This window comes from Dipodomys merriami, unplaced genomic scaffold (assembly GCF_024711535.1).
Source record: "Dipodomys merriami isolate MVZ:Mamm:240054 unplaced genomic scaffold, mDipMer1.0.p SCAF_103, whole genome shotgun sequence".
In the NCBI taxonomy this organism is placed as follows: Eukaryota; Metazoa; Chordata; class Mammalia; order Rodentia; family Heteromyidae; genus Dipodomys; species Dipodomys merriami.
In genome coordinates, this window is record NW_027202305.1 from 3,439,289 (window position 1) to 3,457,803 (window position 18,515).

At 48.2% G+C, this 18,515-nt stretch overlaps 1 non-coding gene across 1 annotated transcript; it reads right to left on the reverse strand.

Moving 5' to 3' along the window:
- Window positions 1-12,768: 12,768 nt before the first annotated feature.
- LOC138810401 (U6 spliceosomal RNA) lies at window positions 12,769-12,871 on the reverse strand. The gene has a single exon (XR_011367121.1). It is a non-coding gene; the product is annotated as a U6 spliceosomal RNA (small nuclear RNA).
- Window positions 12,872-18,515: the final 5,644 nt, after the last annotated feature.

Sequence of the window (18,515 nt, forward strand, 5' to 3'; positions counted from 1 at the left end):
AGTAGCTTTGAAACCTTTGGGAAGATCATGCCACATCTCTGAGCCCCCTTTTGTTTCTATCTGGACAGTAAGGAGGAAGAGTAGAATGTGCACAAGATTTACTTCTAGCTCTGATCTGAAGTGATGGAGGTTAAGGTGTTTGTAATAGTTTGATTCAAATAGGAGTCAACATCCAACCACTTCTGGGAAGAAACAAAGACAAGATGCATTGTAACGTGGTCTCAAAAAAAAAAAAAAAAAAAAACTTCCTGCCTAAGAAATGATTTAGGAGACCTAACTGTCTTCAGAGTTATATTCTTGCTTTTGCTGATAAGTACTAAGGTGGAGGAGTGGGAGGGAGGACATTGAAAATAAAATAAAGTGACTTTTATTGTTGTTGTAGTAACAATCAATGATATCGTGTGTTCTGGAGTGAGCTGCATTGCATTGCACATGGGTATGCATCTAGCTGCTACTGTGGTTTGAATCCAAGTTCCATATGTTGAAAGTCAGCCTGTTGTCCCAGGGAGCTGGTGGGACCTTTAAGAGGCGTGGACTAGGGGAGGAAGTTAGGTCGTGGGTGCTGTGCACTGAGGGGCATTCTGTCTCTCTGTCCCCTCTGTCTCTCTTTTGCCTCCTGATCACCATGAGGTAAACAGGTCTTCTCCTCTCTACTGCTTTGAGCCGCAGCTCCACTTCCGGTTTTCTGGTGGCTAATTGGAGATGAGTGCTTACAGACTTTCCTGCTCTAACTGGCTTTGAACTGCGATCCTCAGATCTCAGCCTCCTGAGTAGCGAGGATGACAGGCATGAGCTTCTGGTGCCTGGCTAAAATAGTAGGAACTTTGTGATTATTTTATACGTGTGTATGTATACACATTCATCGAATAAGTATAAACACGATGCAAGATAATGCATTACACAATGCGAACCCCCTTTTTCTTGGAAGGGGGAAATGAAGTGAAGTAGCTTGCCTGGAGCGCTTCTGTGTGCTCCGCCGTACCATCTGAGAGGTTTCTGTGGGTTTCTCTGTTCATGCTCAGGTGGCTCTGTGGCGGTCGCCGTCTGGTCATCTCAGAGGGGCATTTGTGGAAGACCACACGGCGGACCGTGACAGTCAGCGTGCCGGTGTACACCCGGAGGTCTAGCTCGGACTCTTTCCTGCCCATCAGTGGGCTTGGCACTGGGCCAGGTGGGGCCAGCTTTGCCTTCCTCTTACTGCTGAGGTTGCTACTTTCCTTGCTTCCTGTCAGTTTAATTGAATTTTATATTTTTAAGGGGAGCATTCAGTTTTCGAATCCTGGTTTTTGCCCTTGCTGGAAAGCAAATCGCACTTCTTTTCTCCAGGAGCCATGTTTCCCAGGGCGGGGGGGTGGGGTGTGGCGGTTGAAGAAAATGCCATGTTTGGTTTGATTGTGCAGCCAACAATTGCTTCTAAGGCAAAGATCCGAACAGAGCGAGGCTTGGCCTGGGCTGCCTGGTGGCCTTTCCTTTCCCCCGCTCCTCCTTTTCCTGCACGCTCTCTGGTGAGTGTGATGGGGTCCAGATGCTTGCTCTGGAGCTCTGCGTTCACAAAAGGCCAAGTTGACGTCCATTCGGCATCTGGCTTATTTGATGCCAGAGGAGCGAGCACTAAGGTCTCCTGAGGGAGCCAGGAGAGATTTGCCTCCTGCCGAGGAGGTTTGGCTAAGCCCCAGCTAATCTCCATGGCTGCTTAAGGGCACACCTGCTTGTCTGCAGGCCAGCAGCCTCCTCGCTCATTTCCCGTGGGACGGCTGGGGTCAGAGGGCCTTCACAAAGCCTTTCATCTCCCACCACCCCCCCCAGTCCCCCCTCAGCAGCACCTGGGTCTGCACATAAGACTTTCTTTGAGGAGAGGTCTAGACGATGTCCCTCGCAGAATGGGGGGCCAGTGCCCTTTGCCTTCCCTTTGAGGCGGCTTGCTTGTTCCTTCCTTCTAAATAAGCATTTGATTCAAACTTTATCATGCATGGCTCCAACTTCATCCCACTGGGCTAAGCTCATCCAGATTAGTTTCCAGGCTACTGAGCTGTGACGGCAACACGTAGTAGGTGCTCAGTAAAGAAAGAGGCTCCCTATTAGGAGCGGCTTGTGAGTACAGGAAGTGCAGCCTTCACTGCAAAGGTAACTTCCCAGGCCACGGCTGAGTCTCCCCTTTCAGTGTGGATTGCATATGTAAATGGTAGAATGTGACGTGAAGCTCTGGGTTTTAATGATTTGAACCGAGACACTCTGTCTGTTTCTTTCCCTGCCCCTTCCCTGTTCGCTGAGCTTTGCTGCTCACTCAGTTGCTTCTCATTGTCTGCTCTCTGCTGACACATTAGAAATGGATCCTTCTTGCCTCCATTTGTCTCCCTGGTGTGGAAGTACACAACCAGCAAGCAGGCAGATGATATCTAAGAGACTGCACCCTGGCCTCTACTATTGTGGCAGAATGTAGAAAAGGAGGCAGCCAGCTTTGGGCTCAGGATAATAGCGTAATAGGATAAGTGAGAGTCAGGAGGCGGTAATGGCCCTGGAGATGAAGAAAGTCCCTGGAAGGAGGAGAGAGTAAAAGCAGACACACCATCTGTGAGTGACTCTGAATGACACACAACAGAGATCTGTTGTACAACACAAGGCACGGTAGTCATCAAATGACCGGTAGTCATCAAATGGGCGTTCTTTGTTTGAAATGCAACCTTCCCGGCTAGGAATACCAGTACCAGCCCCGGTTATAAAGAGCAAGGCTATAAATGTCCTCCCTCTTTCTCCAGCTAATTAAATGTCTTGAAAGGAATAATCAAAAATAAAAATTGAGCCCAGTGGGGCTGGGAAGGTGGCTCAGTGGTAGAGCGCTTGCCTTGGATGCCTGAGGACCTGGGTTCAATTCCACAGCACCACATAAGCAAAAACAAAAAAAGCCAGAAGTGGCGCTGTGGCTCAAGTGGTAGAGCGCTAGCCTTGAGCTGAAGAGCTGAGGGACAGCGCCCAGGCCCAGAGTTCAGGCCCACGACTGGACCCCCAAAAAAAATGAAAAAAAATTGAGCCCAGTGCCTGTGGTTCATGGTTATAATCCTAGCTACACAGAAGGCTGAGATTTCTAAGCCACCCAGGTAGGCAAGTTCATGAGATTCTCCAATTAACCACCAAAGAGCTGAAGCTGTCACTCAAGGGGTAGAGCTTTAACCTTCAACAAAAAAGCTCAGGAACCGCACCCAGACCCTGACTTCAAGCCCCAGGACTGGCAAAATAATAATAATTATTATTAATAATAATAGATGGCCTTTTTCTCTCTTGATGCACTCTCCACCTTGGCTAGCAGTGGATATTGTGTGTGCCCTCACTCCATGCCCTTCAGGTGGAATGGACAGCCCTGCAGCACAGAGCAATATTGGAAAGGACCCAGGAGTGTATGGCCTCACTCGGTCCCCACCACACCTTGAGGTTGGCGGCGTCATCTTGATTCTAAGGATGAAGAGGGGGATGTTGGTCAGCTGGCCTTGGGTACCTCCACCCCGGAACCTGTACAAGGCAGGCATAAAGAGGAGGCACGGGAGGTGCGGCGATCCAAGGGGTGCGTTCTCTCCCCCACCGCCCCCCTGGGTCGGGATGGCTCCTCCCTCTCTGCTCCCTTTTCCCACAAGTGAAGAATTGGTGAATGTGTCACATCTCACCCCAGACCCCTTCCCGATGCCACCTTACCCTTTCCCACACGGAATACTTTCCTTCAAGGCTCTAGAAAATCTGGAATGAATGAACCCAAAGTTCCAAGTACTTAGAGTGGGGTTTCCCCATCCTAGGGTGCCAAGGAGAGGCAGAGCAGCGGGAGCGTGTCAACACGGCATTCACTTCTGGAATACACGCGGTTGAAGCATAGTTTTCCCGCTTCATCATCTGTGCCTTATCTTCTATTGAACGGTGACTACAGAAGGCTGGGACTATAACACAGAGGACATCCGCCATCGAAAATGACCAGAGTGCAGAAGATGGGGTAGGGACGTTGAACGTCCCGAGGACATGGGTTCACAGCCCCACACGACCGCAAGACATGGTGTCCCGGGCAAAGGGATGGATTGAAAGCCAGGCCTGCAGCACCGCATGGCAGGCACTCGTCCACTTCCTGTGATAGTCAGACTTCTGCCAGCAAAGGCTGTCTCCACAACACGGCTCAACAAACAGCAACAACAGCGGTTTAAACAATCCCTTTCGGAATTAACCAGTTTTGATGGTGCTGGTGGTGGCTCACGCCTGTCATCCCTAGCTACTCGGGAGGCTGAGATCTGAGGATCACGGTTCAAAGCCAGCCCAAGCAGGAAAGTACGTGAGACTCTGATCTCCAATAAACCACTCCGAAAACTGGAAGTGGCGCTGTGGCTCAAGCGGTAGAGCGCCAGCCTTGAGCTGAAGAGTGCAGGGACAGCGCCCAGGCCCGAGTTCAAGCTCCATGACCGAGAAAAAAATGAAAGAACTAACCAGTTTCTTGCTTAATTCAACAAGCCAATTTTCTCTTGGCATACTTAGCCAAGGGATTTTGATGGTATAGCTAGACGTCATGTTGTGTCCGCTGCTTTTCTCTCCCTTCTCTTCTATGCTTCCAGCTTGGAAGCTCAACTGATTTTCCAAGATTTTGAATTCCCACAGGCAGGGGAAGGGCACCCAGCTGTCCCTGCCTGCTGCGGACCAAGCAGAAGGAACAGATCTTGGGAAATGGATCTAGCTGTGTTTACTAATGAACCTTGGGAGGAGTCATCTTGTCTGAATCATGGATTTTATCTGTCTGTCTTTGAATCACACAAGTCTTCATTCTTAACACATGTCAGCTGTACAGAGGTCTCTGTGGTGGCATTTCCACATATGTGCACAATAGACTTTGATCCAACCCTCGTTTACGATTTTATGATATTGGGAACCGGGCTTCACTTTTCTGAACTCTCTGTTTCCCTATGAGTACAATGTATCAGGTGCTTAATAAATACAGATTACCAAATAAAACGAACTCCCTGTTTATCCTAATGTTTAATTTCGTGTGTCTACATTCTAATCCCCTTTGAGAGCAAGGAAGAATTGATCACCAACGATTCTACACACAGCTCAGGTCCTGGGGATATCTTTCTTCTTGAACTTGCCAGATGAGCACTGGACTGTCTGGGGCTTCCAAGGTGAACTCAGAACAACCCTGTGACATCACCTTTGACCCCGGCCCACCCTCGTTCTCTCCCTGCCTTTCTTGTTCACTGTCCCCCTCCCCTCCCCCCCAGTGAAGGAAGGTCAAGATCGCAGATGTAGGTAGGGCTTCCATCAGGAGCCCTGCGTAGAGGTCTTCGTATCTATTTGCAATGATTTCTCTCTTGCTGAAGAGGCCAGTCTTTAGCATTATTGATCTCTGCTGTCTGCGGAGCCCCGTCAGATGCCTTTGACCCGATGTGTATCAGGTGTTGTCGAGGGACTGCCTTGGACTGTCTGGCGGTATGACTGATTCAACCCTTGGGATGCTCGCGTGTGCCTTTCTGGCCCGCCTTACTTACGTGGTGGGCACCATGGCAGGTGAGACCCAGAGTCCCCATGCCCTGAGGCATGCTTCTCCATAGAGTAGCAGCCGTCCTGGGCTCAGACATCCTTTCCTTCAAGGTTCCTGCTGTCCTCAGGACAGGAAGAGCTCTCAAGACACCTTCTCCAGGACATTTGCCAATTCAGTGTCTGCGTGCAGCCAAAGGGGCTGGAGATGGATCTGCTTCACTTGTGTACATGTGAACTGAAGCAGCAGGATGAGCTGAGCAGGAGGGGAGGACCCTAGAGGAGATGGAGAGATGCTGTCTCTGGGTTTTACATTTCTTCTCTAGAGCTGGAACTTTCCCCAAATTGACTTCTAGAAGAGAAGAGAGGGGATTGCCCTCACTAGAGGAGAAATCTGAATAGATTTTTAAAAATCCTTTTGTTTTGCCCACTCAGACAACAGCTGGAATGGTAACTCTTCCCCGGCCTCCTGGCGGGCCTCCTGGCGCACCGCCTGTGTCTCTGCCTCTGCATGCCGAGCATTTTCCCAATCACCTGTTATTTGTGCTGTCTCCAGACGGGAGCGGGCTCTTCTAGAAATGTGGAAGCCCTAAGTTCATTGGGAAGTCAAATAATATTCCCCCAAAAGGAAGAACAGTCCTGCTTATAATGTTTAACTTTCTACCAGGGATGCTGATGACTTGAATGAGAGGTGACTATGTTGCGGACATGTAAATTTCTGATCTACAGAGAAGAGACCAATAAAGGCTCTGTTTGCAATCACAGTTTGGGTGAGAAATTGGCTCTAAAAAAAGAAAAACTCTGCTTAGAAAAGGTTTAATCTGATTGCTTATGTGAAATTTATTGTCCTCTAAGTTCACCCGTCATATTTCATTTCTGTAGGTCCGATACTCTCCTCTCTCTGGATGACTCTCTCCATCTCTATCTCTTTCTTTATATGTTCATATTTATTAATATATGATGCTATTAATATAATCAGTATAATCATCAACGTATTTGTCACTATATTATCTGTCAGTCTATCCATCCATCCAGGGAATAAGTATGCCATAATCAAGGTGGTGGTCTTCAGTCAGTAAACTCATCTGAACTCTTTCGAAAGTTCATTTCTTTCCAGAACTTGTGATACTATCCAAATAACTTGTTGACTCCACAATGTATTAAATGATGGTTTCTGAGAAGCAAAGGCACATCACTGGCGATCGCACCAGAGCTCTGAGTAGTTTTCTCTGTGAGGTGGAATTGTATTTTATTTATTTTTTGCCGGCATGGATAGCACCAAGAATCCCAGCACCCTACATTCTGTGTTTCTTTAACTTGCTACCTTAGCATCCTGCCACAGGAACAAGATTAAATATATATCTATGACTTTAAAGGAAAAACTCTAACTTTGAGCGCAACCGCAGTCTCGCTAGCCTGTTTCACAGCGCCTTCTGGGAGGCCTGCCATTGAATTAACTATTGTCTTTGATTGCACGATGGCAGATTGAGCCCTTCCTGGGAAAGTACAAAATATTCAAGCTTTTTTCGATGTCCTGGCCTACAGTCATTCACTATCTTTCAAATGTCTTTCGATTCCTCTGTGTTAAGTACGTGTATTAGTGGACGAGCCAGGGACAAATATCCCCTCCTCCCACCAGGTTTTTAAAACCTGAGGTTTACTTCTCTCTGTTATACTGGTCTAGCACAGCGTCTCTGGCCTTCAGTAGCTTTCTTCAGTGCACCGGTTCTGCGCTTCCTTCCAGCGCACAGTTCAGCCATGCCTTTGTTGCTCACCGGTCCCTGTCTTGGTGTGGCTGACAGCAGATGCAGAGGAGCTAGACAGCTTTCCACCCCATAACAAATACCGAGGACACCAGCCAATCAACAGAAGCAGGTTCCACAAACTGGGTGAAGATACTGCTTTCACCTGGTGGTAGGCTGCTGGTTAGCAGTGGTGAGGAGCACAGGTGGGGGGAAACCTGTTCACCTCAGCCAGGGAACAGAGGAGGGAAAGAGAGAGGAACAGAGGAGGGAAAGAGAGGAACAGAGGAGGGAAAGAGAGGAACAGAGGAGGGAAAGAGAGGAACAGAGGAGGGAAAGAGAGGAACAGAGGAGGGAAAGAGAGGAACAGAGGAGGGAAAGAGAGGAACAGAGGTTCCACGGCCCCAGCCAGGGCTCACCTCCAGTGACCTCGCACCAGGTCCACTTCCTCCTGAGAGCACTAAGCTGGGGCCCGGTCTTCGGGGAACGCTCAGGTTCCAACTGCAGCAGAGACCACGAAAGCGTGGAAATGCAACACCTTCCAGATGCTCCACAGTGAAATGCGGCACGCGTGTTCACTTCCCATCGGCTACCACTTGTCTTGTTGGCGCATCTAAGTGTAACTGGAGCTGAAGATGTGGTCCCAGCCCGACATTAGCCTTTGGTGGCATTTCTGTGCTAGGGGAGGAGGATCTCGGATGTCAGAGATGGGTAAGACATGCTTGTGAGGAATCGCAGCTTGTGGTGACCCCTCTAAAGTGGGCAGACCTGCAAGCCCCCCCATTTCCTCTGCTGCTTCTCTTTCACTGTTTGTTCCAGAAAATGCCTGTTTGAGTGTACCTATGGGACAGGTGGGTCCAAGGACAGTCCATTTTCCTGGGTGCCCCCCCCCCCGGCTATTGCCATCCTGCTCAATGCTTTACAAAGCCTCCCTCCCCCCTCCCTTGCTCCCTCCCCCTCCCCTCCCCCTCCCCTCTCCCCTCCCCCCCAGGCACCGCCTCCTGTTGTGATATAATGAGTCAAAGCAGTTGGGAGAGTGTCACCATACTGTTGGCAGTGGAAAACGAATGGTTGACGATGCCGCTGGGGGTTGGGCCCTCCAGCACCAGCATGGTAGAAGATACTGCATTTCATTCCTAAATCACAGGAGGGAGCCCTTCTGATGTCTGGGTCTGGATCTTCGCTTCATGTGCCAGCTGTGGGACTCTGGACAATGCGTTTCAACCCTTGACGGTGGTGTTTCTTCGGTAGGGAAGAGGGGCGTTGTCATAATTTCTATTTGAAAGGGTGGTCGTTGTAGGAAATAAGATGATGCCAGCTGAATGCCCAGCATCGTGTTTGGCACAAAGTAACTACTCAGCAAATGTTGTTACCACCACCACCAGTCCTCAGAGTTAGCCTCTTCGTATTTCAGCAGAAGAGGCTTCCAGTTGGCGCACGACCGTTTCCAGTGGGTGCATGGTTCTTAGTATGATGTAAAGACTTCAGTCACTTGGTCTGAAAAAGGACCCGTGATGTTCCAGCATGCTATGCGATCGCTTTTGAATTGTCCTTTTTCCCGAGGGCCTACGCCTGGCCCTCTGTGCTTTCTCTCTGCTCTGCCCGGGGATGATGGCCAGAGCCTCTGGTGTGCATGGGTGGAGATGTCCCAGGGCTGCGGTTGAGCGGTCCCAGCCCGGCAGGCCACCTCCCCACCAGTTGTTAACCCCTCTACCTGCTGCCAGCCCTGACCCTTGGTAACATCAAAGCCAGCCTCTCCCCCTGCCATTCTCCCCGCTGAACGCGCCACTGGTTGAAATAAATAGAGGCAAGGGCTGAGCAGCCTGGGCCACTTGGGAAAACGTCAGGTCCTTGGGGGTGGGAGGAGGTGGGGGCAGGGCAGGGCTGGGGCAGGGAAGCAGGCTGGGCCGGTCCAGGGATGGGGCCAGATGTGCAGGCCCGCGCCAAGACCAGTGGGTAGACGTGCCGCCGCTGCCCCGCTGCCCTGCGCAGGTCCCAAGGGGCAGTCTGCAGCTTATTATTTCCATATTGTCCAATAATCAGGCCACTGTTCTCAGATCATGCCGGAGATAACAAAGCGTCCGAGCCTCTTCTGCTGCCCAAGAACCAATCAACCCAAACTAATACTTTAATGACCACGTTTCTCAACAAGGAAACAAATTCAAGCAAGCAAGACAAAAAAATGAAGCAGGGAGCTGAGGAGAACCTTGTGTGGTGGATGAAAAGGAAGCGGGGCGCCAGCGGCCGTGGCAATGGAGGAGGAGCGCTTTGATCTGGGAAAGAGGGGGGTTTGTTTTGTTTTGTTTTGTCTTCTGGTGCTTGTTCTCAGTCAGCCAAGAGATGCTTTTGAGTGTGGTGAAGGAGGCCCTTTCAGCGTTCGGGCAGCCCCAGGAGAGCTGAATGACCACTTCCACGGACAGCTACTTCAAAACATGGTCTCAAGTTTGAAAAAGATGCAGTTAAAGGAAATACTTCGACAAATGGCCTCTAGTTGTTGCTTTCAATGAAAAAAATAGGTGTGCAAGTTTGTTATGTGACACACACGCGTACATACCTGTGTACATCACCCAATAGGAAGAAAGGACATCTGTCTATTCTGCGTCATTAGTTCTTGCTTCTTTTACTATAAAACACGACCTTCCAGGAAATGTGTTGCCCATCACATAAAAGAAAATTCAACCTCTTACTGTCACTGCTCTTAATAAAAATGAACGGTTCTTGGCTTAGGATTGAATTTCTTATAAGCTTACTTGGTAGCTCCATGGTTGAGAACTATGTTTGTTTGTTTGTTTTTTAAATAAATGTTTTTGGGGAATTTAAAATGATGTTTGCCCTGAGATCAAATCCTGTCAAGCCCCTTCCTATCTTACCACCCACCCTTGGTGACACCTGCCCCCCTCTCCAGTCTTGTCCCCCCTATGTTCCTTGGAAGATGGTCAGCAGACAAATGGATGTCTGTCCCTAGAGGAAGACTATGTCCTTCCTGAAGCAGATGGAAACATCGCTGGCGATGCTTTTAAGAGATTGCCAAAATCTTTGTCCATGTAGCATGTCTTGTTGTCATGGTAACAGCAAGATGGATGGGTCCTTCCTCTATTCTCTTTGCTTGGCCTTCATGGATTTATTTAATACGCTTTTATAACAGATAGACAAGTTCCACTTAAAAGTGGATGTTCTACTCTCCTGGCTACTGGTATAAAGTAAGAATGTTGAAGGTGAAATGACTGGTTTTAGGCATATGATCTTTTGTCCCTCCACCTCCACTCTCTAGAAAAATTTTGTAGACTTATTAATTCCTAAATTGTGTACAAATTATCCCAAAGTATGAGTGCATTGGACCTTCTATTTTTTTTTAAAGTTCAAAGCTGATAAGCATTTCTTTCTAACTGTTAGGATTTGGAGTTTCCTTTCCAGGCCTACTGTAGGAATTTTACCAACAGCTTTATCATTGATGGACCGCGCACTTAACCACATGAATGGCAGCTGGCATTTTCAGGATTTATGGCAATTCTGCCATCCATCAGTCTGGTGAAGTCGGCTGGAGAAGCACGGTCACTCCCATTGGGCAGGAGGGCGGGGGGGGGGGGGGAGGGGGGAAACTGTGGCATGGGAAAGTTAGAGACGCTTTCCAGGGTTGTGCAATTCATGAATGGAGGCACCATTAATGTGCTCAGGGTTTCTGACACCCACGGATGTCCTCCCCCTCCCCCACCAGCGGCAGAATCTTCTTCGCTGAATGCTACCTCATCTATTTCAAATGTGTATCCCATCATAATGCAAACACTTGTTAAAGTAGGAGTGTGAAAAAGGCATTTCAAGGTCAATGCCTTGGCATTCATTATCTTTAAAGGACACTTGGAAGAAGAGTGTAAAGAAAGAAATCAATTCACTAGATATCTGTCTCAAAGATTCTATTATTCCATGTAGATTGGGCTAAAGGGGCCTTGTGCTTGCTGTCTTTTCTTTCTTTCTTTCTTTCTTTTTGTCGGCTGTGGGTCTTGAACTCTGGGCCTGGGCGCTGTCCCTCAGCTCTTCAGCTCAAAGTTAGCGCTCTACCACTTGAGCCACAGTGCCACTTCCGGTTTTCTGAGTGGTTTATTGGAGATCAGAGTCTCACGGACTTTCCTGCTTGGGCTGGCTTTGAACCATGATCCTCAGATCTCAGCCTCCTGAGTAGCTAGGATGACAGGCGTGAACCACCAGCGCCTGGCTGTGTTTGCTGTCTTTAGACAGGCTGTGGGTACTATATGTGTTGGCTGTGATGGTTACTTTCTGCTCCGAGGGTTGATGCCATTACCTGTTAGGTTTTGAGCATGGAACGTTTGGCTCCGTGGAGTGGTCCTGGCAGAAGTTTCTGTGGCCCCACACCCAGCAGCAGAGCTCTCCAGCAATCCGATGGGGAGCTCTTCAGGAGCAAGTTGGGAAGCTACTGCTAGTGTAGATCCTTTCTCAGATACCACAAGAGGAACTGAACAGTGCTGCCAACTGGGAAACTGAGGGCATCCTGCATTCGAATTATGTGGGAGAGTGTTTTGAGTCTGGTTTCTGGAATTTGTATAATGCTGGAACAGTTTTGCTTTGTCTAGAAGAGAATACAGTTTATGATCAAAAGCTGAGGCATGCTTAGATTCTGACCATCTCTGGGTTGTGACTACATAGGACACAGGCACCCATCATTGCTTGGGCTTTATCTAGGACCAAAATATTTGGTAATTGGTTATACCAATAGGATGGTTGAAGTTGCAATAGAATTCTCAAGAGACATCAGTCACGGTTCAGAGGCAAATTTCATGAATGAAGTTCACAGGCCTATGTGGACATTCCTGCTTACAATGCTTGTATTCCTTCTCTCTCAAGCTACTGATCTGGAGTGTTCTATTCCATGGCATTTTCCATGGAGTTTTCTATTCCAGGCCCGTTACACATGTCAACCAATTCTCCTTTCCAATATATCTCTAATCCTTCAGGGTCCCTCTATTTCCAGGGCTCTCCTCCCTGTTCTTACCACCAGTGTGTCTCCCCCAGTACGATATGGCTTTCCAGCTTGTTTTCATCTTCTCTTACCACTTCAAGATCCACTCTTTACATTCTGGCCAAAGTTGCACTTTAAAAAGACATATTAGCTAACTCATGCCATTCAAAAAAGAAAGGCTCTCCTCACATCTCAAATAGAATGTCAACTTCGTCATTTGGCTCTGAGTCTTCACAGGCATCCATTATTGGATTATCTGCTACTATCTTGGGTTTCCCATCACCGATTGAAAACTGGGAAGTTTTCTAACATCTCAGTGATCAGATGGCTGGGAGAGGTTACAACAGGATGAGGAGAAGAAGCATCGTCAAAAACAGTCAAATCACCATCTCAGAGAGCACGGCAGGTTTTGCCAGGCATCAGCTGGGGCCAGTTTGGGAAGAGGGGGTGATACCAGTGGGGGTTGTAGCAGTGGAAGTGGGAATGACTCCTAGCTAGTGACTCCATGTGGGTTACCGTCAGATTCTTGCCTGGCAGCCCACTCCCCCTGCCTCCCCCCAGAATAGGGAACACATCACAAATTTGCATGCCCTCATCATGTGGGGGCCATGCTAACCATCTCTGCCTCATCTCAGTGTTAGTGTACACACCACCAATGTGTGCACAGACATGGGAATTTACATCAGCAGTGGGGCACTAGGGTAGGTTGCCCGTAGTGGGGGTGGAGCTATTGGAAATCATTGAGAAAAAGAAATGTAAGGCACCCGATTGATCACCTGATTAGCTGGCTCCAGCAGTGTAGGCAGATGGGAAGCACTAAGGGCGGAACCAAGATGACTGAGGGGAAGAAAATTCCAGGGGGACCTTTGGCAGGCACTCATGGCACAATGGCTGTGCTGAGCATCTTCAGGACCAGGTCAAGCAAGCAGGAACGCTCCTCTTCCTGCTGCTTCTTGCCCCATACCCAGCATATAAAGATTTGCCAGTGTAAAGAAAGAAGCGGGAGGGGCGATAATGGTTTTCTGAGGTCGTAAGTCGTGGGGATGGCAGTAAGGTTTGCATCCTTCGGCAAGTCTTGGTGACTCTGCTATTGGAAAATGGAGGATACCATGCAGCAAACCTGTCAATGTTCCGTCTGCAAGCCTTCCTCCATGTGCCCTTAACAGAAACTGATTTCTGTTTTGTTTTGTTTTTTGGGTCCGTTCATGGGGCCTGAACTCTGAGCTTGGGCGCTGTCCCTCAGCTCTTCAGCTCAAGGCTAGCGCTCTACCACTTGAGCCACAGCACCACTTCTGGCTTTTTTGCTTATGTGGTGCTGAGGAATCGAACCCAGGGCCTCAGGCATGCAAGGCAAGCGCTCTACCACTGAGCCACCTTCCCAGTCCCAGAAACTGATTTCTGAGCACTTAAAATGTGGCTAGTGTGAAGAAACAATTACATCTGAACTTTTACTTCCGTTTTCTCTCTTTTTAGAAAAATATTCATTTATTTATTTGGTTTCTTGAGAGGTTGTTTCACAACGTCGCTCAAGCCTCAAACTCATGACGTTCCTGCCTCAGACTCCTAGGTGCTGGGATTACAGGTGAGCACCACCATACCTGGCTTTGTTGATTCTTAATCAGTTTCAAAAGCCAAGTATGGCTAGGTGTGCCTCCACTGAACCATATAATCAGCGAGGTTGTGGATCCTGTCACTGATGGACAGAATAACTGTGATGGAAGTTGAAAAACATAAATAAATATCTGTCTACTGGCCTCACGTGACTGTCAGCATGATCAAGGGGTTTTAACATGTCTAAGAACTTTCACTGAGTGTAGGGATGGCAGACTGAAGTGCGGCTTAGAAACCAGGCACTAATTGAAAATTCACACCTAAGTAAATGGATTTAAATTACTTGTGGCTCGACGTCTTTAAAGAGGTAGCTTAGGCTTGGTTATCTTGAAAACTTCTCTGGAATGGGTGGTGCTTCATCAATCAAACTAGAGAGGATAAGCAGGGTAAGGTTTGCATATGACGGAGGATATTAACTGCTGAGAAGAAATGAATACCTAATGTCAGCTCTCCCCTCCCCCATTATTCATGTACATTTCTCTCGTCATCCTGCTTACCCCAAAAGCTTCCTCCCCTCCCTTTCCTTCTAGCTTGTCGTTTCTGCTAGGATAGGCTCCAAAGAGCCGGGTGAACACACTGTTAAATATCTTATGCCAGCGATCGATCGTGGGGGAAAAGCAGGAAGAAGAGGCCAGCCTTGTGTCCAGTGGACAGCAGGGCGGATGGAAATAAAGCGGTCTCGTGCTGCGACTGCCCTGAGGGCTGGTCCAGAATTCACATGTTGCCTGCAGCTGGTGGCCTGAGGTGCTCTCCGGGAGGCAAAATATTGCCTTTGCTAGGATTCTGTGTTATCGTGTTGTTTTTTGGTTTACTCCTGGGTATAATCGAATGACCCCCCTTTCTTGCCGTTGGGACTCTCATGATTTCTAGCAGATTCTCTCTTATGAAGGGATAGGGTAATAGGTGGGAGAGCCAGAATAGATAGTAGGTAACTTTAACTCTATTTTTGTTGTTGTTGTTGGTCGTGGGGCCTGAACGCTGGGCCCGGATGCTGTCCCTCAGCTCTTCAGCTCAAGGCTAGCCATAGCGCCACTTCCGGCTTTTTCTGCTTATGCAGTGCTGAGGAGTAGAACCCAGGGCCTCATGCATATGAGGCAAGCACTCTGCCACTGAGCCTCCTTCCCAGCCCTTTCACTCTATTTTTGACATAGACAGAAACTTTTATCTTTTTTTTTTTTTGGTTGGTCGTGGGGCTTGAACTCTGGGCCTGGGCGCTGTCCCTCAGCTCTTCAGCTCAAGGCGAGCCCTCTACCACTTGAGCCACAGCACCACTTCCCTATCTGATTTTTGAATGCTGGGCATACAGACGTCATCCATACTGTTTTCTCATTAAAGCATCAAAGCATTCAATGTTGCTGCCGGTCTTGTTGCATTAGCAAGAATGGCATCCTGCAGGTTTTCACATGAGGATGTTGAGGTGTGATCAGTATGGGCCACTAGTCTACAAACCGTGTATCGCCGCAGCATGTGGCACAGAGAGGCACAGAGCAGAGCTTGACAAACAGTTTTTGGGATGAGTGAACGAAGTTTACTAGTAGGCTTTCTTTTGCAGGATTGCTAAGAACTATAGCATCGGTCCTTAGCTAGCCTGGGGAACTTTTGCTGACCTTATGTGATTGTCTGAGCAGGCTCTCTCCAGCATGCTCACATACAGCTGCTGTCTGTTCAGATATGTTCCAACAACAGTCAAATACCAGAGCTGGGAGGAGCTGGTCTTCCTTCACATTTTGAAGCCACATGGCATGTATATTACAGAGTTGCTCGGCGCTACCTGTTGGCAGCCACAGTTACCCGAGGGCTAGCTGAGTTACAGACATCTGCTGAGTTCAATTTGACTTCTCTGATTTAATCGGCAATTTTAGTGGATAGCGGGAGAGGACTCACCTTCTTGTCTGAGGCAGAATCTGGCAAAATCCAACATAAGAAGGGTTTGAAATGCAGGTGCTCTGTGCATTTGGGCTCAGATGGCAGCTTCTGGACGCTCGTTTCCTGGAGGTGTCAGGAGGAGGAGGAGCACTGAGTGGACAGGCTGGAACTAGAGTGCTGATGGCTGACCCTGGGGCCATGACCACTAGGAGAGGGCAATCATTCACTGCCTTCTTTCTTGGCCTGACTCTCAGATCCCAGGAGCCCTGGTCTTCTTGGATGTGGTCAAGACTTGTCATTATTTGACCCAGAATTGAAGAGCCAAGTGTTCATAACTTAAATTTCCCTGGGAGTTGCATGGTTTTATGAGAGTAAATGAAACACAGACTCAAATGAAGTAATGTTCCCATCAGGGCCTGATAAAACATCTTTTAAAGTGGACATTTGCTCATCCTTTCTGAGAGTAGGCGAAGGCTTGGACCCTTCTGCCAGCTCTTCTTCTGCCTACTCTCATCTTGCACCTTGCATGGCCATCCTTTGTTGCTGCAACAAAAACAACTGTGCGAAAATCAGCTTACAGGAAGAGAGATGTTTCTGGCTCTGGGTTTGAAGGCTTTCGGCCCCTGGCTGGCCCCATGGAAGACAGCTGCTCCCTTCACGGCAGACAAGACGTGAGAACCAGCAGAAGGCACCAGGTACAAGATGGAGCTTCAGAGTCCACAGTGATCTCCGTCCCTCTACCACGCCCACGAATCAATACGCCATTCAGCTGTGGCCTTGTCAGTGGATGAGTCCATTGATGAGATTAGCAGCCAGCACCAGCCAGTTACTGCCCAACAGCACTGCTGATGAGCAACCATGGCTTCAACACAGGTTCCTCTGGGTAGCACTGAAGACCTTAAGTCCTTAACAGGACCCTACTAGAACTATGAGTTGCATCTGCAACTCATGGACAGGACAACAGTGCTGATTCATAAAGGACCTCAACAAATCCTGGATCAGCCAAAGTGCAGGCCCTAAAGCAGAGGCTAGCCATCATCTGCACCCTTTGGGGGTGGGGCAGGGGAGACCTGAGCCCCACATAGAGATCATGCAGGGTGGGAATGATATGGACTGACAGAACTGGATATCTCAGTTCTAGATGCAAAGATTGGATGGAAGGCTTTCCTGAAGGCTTGGTGGAGACCATGTCCTCACACCCGCTGCTGCGAGGGGGAGCCATGCCTCAGGGCCCCAGGAGAGGGGCTTCCAGAGATGGAGACCCGAACACTGATTGCATATCTATGGGCCTTGCTGATAGATGAAGATAAAAATCAACCAGCTCTCCAAGGAAGCCTTTCTGTCATGTGTAGCCGAGGCTGTACACAGAGAAGAAGATTGAAGGAGCCTGCATGACTCATGACTCTTGGCATGCTTGTGAATGAACTGCATCATGGAAGACAGGAGAAACTCATGCCATTCAAACAGGTGCACATACACACACACACACACACACACTCACACACACACTCACACACACACTCACTCACACACACACTCACACACACTCTCCACTGGAGCCAAAGATGCACTACCTCTTCATTAGGAAATCTTGATCCACATGGCAGAACTGGGGGAGAAGAAATCGACTTCGCATGCACAGCCTCAGAAATATTGTTGTATTTTTCAAAAATAAATTTAGTAGCTCGGAACTTAAATGTAGTTAGTTGATGTTTACCTGAGTCTAGTTTCCAAATGACTGGGCTCTATTGCATCTCTTTAAATCTTTTTCTAACTGGGAAAGGTAAAATTGTGACAATGGATGGGGACGTGGAGCTAGTGGCCTGCCACTCAGTGGAGGAAATGCGTGCCTGAATCCTACGAGCTGTGATTTTTGGCTATTCTACACAGAATCTGGTACTCTTGGTAGTTTATAGAATGTCCTACGCTATATTGTGTGGGCAGGCTTAAGGCTTTGTCTTGTTGTTATCTGAAGAATTCTCCTCCATTTTGGGACTCTGGGGTCCAGGCTCTTGTTTGAAATGATCTTTTAAGGCCGCACTGAGAATTAGTTGCAAAGCTAGGAGGTGGATTTCTATTCCTACGTATTCGTCCCTAGGAATTAGCAATAGAACGTCCTTTATTTTTTTTTCTCCAACGTGTTTCCTGGGGGAGGTGAGGGTGAGTAAGATAGATGCTGGTGGAAGAATGAATATTGATGACATATTATGTAAGGCTCAATGAAAGTTGTGAACCACCAGATGCTTGGGAAGTCAGCAGCTTCACTATTATGCATTTCCTTGGCCTAAACTTGGATGTTTTCCAAGAAGCACTTGCAGAAGCAAGTGGAAGGGCCTGTGTGTGTGTGTGTGTGTGTGTGTGTGTGTGTGTGTGTGTGTGTAAACCCTAACTTGTTTAAATGGGGAATGTATGAGCAACTTTCCAATTTTCCTTTCACTGGATGATGAGCTTGGATTTAACAGGAAATCAAATTAGAAGCTAAAAAAAAAAAAAGAGGCCTGGTCTTAACTTCTAAGCAAGCTGGCCTCTAGGCATTTTTTTTTTTTAAAGAGAAGCAGGTCCTTATTGCTAAGTTTGCTTCTCAGAGTGCAGAACGTTTTCTTGATGACGGTTCTCAAAGCAGAGGGAAGTGAATGGTGGTTTGATTAACCACAGGCCATAATGGCTATATCAGTTTCTTTTGTAAGTGAGAGATTGTCTTTGCATATTCATAAGGAGGCGGCTAAGCAGCTCTGCTGGAGCCATCGAGGCCCTAAACTCTGTTGGATTAGGGATATGCCTGGGCGGCCTCGGGATGGGTGGTCTGGCACTATTTTTTTTTTTCCTTC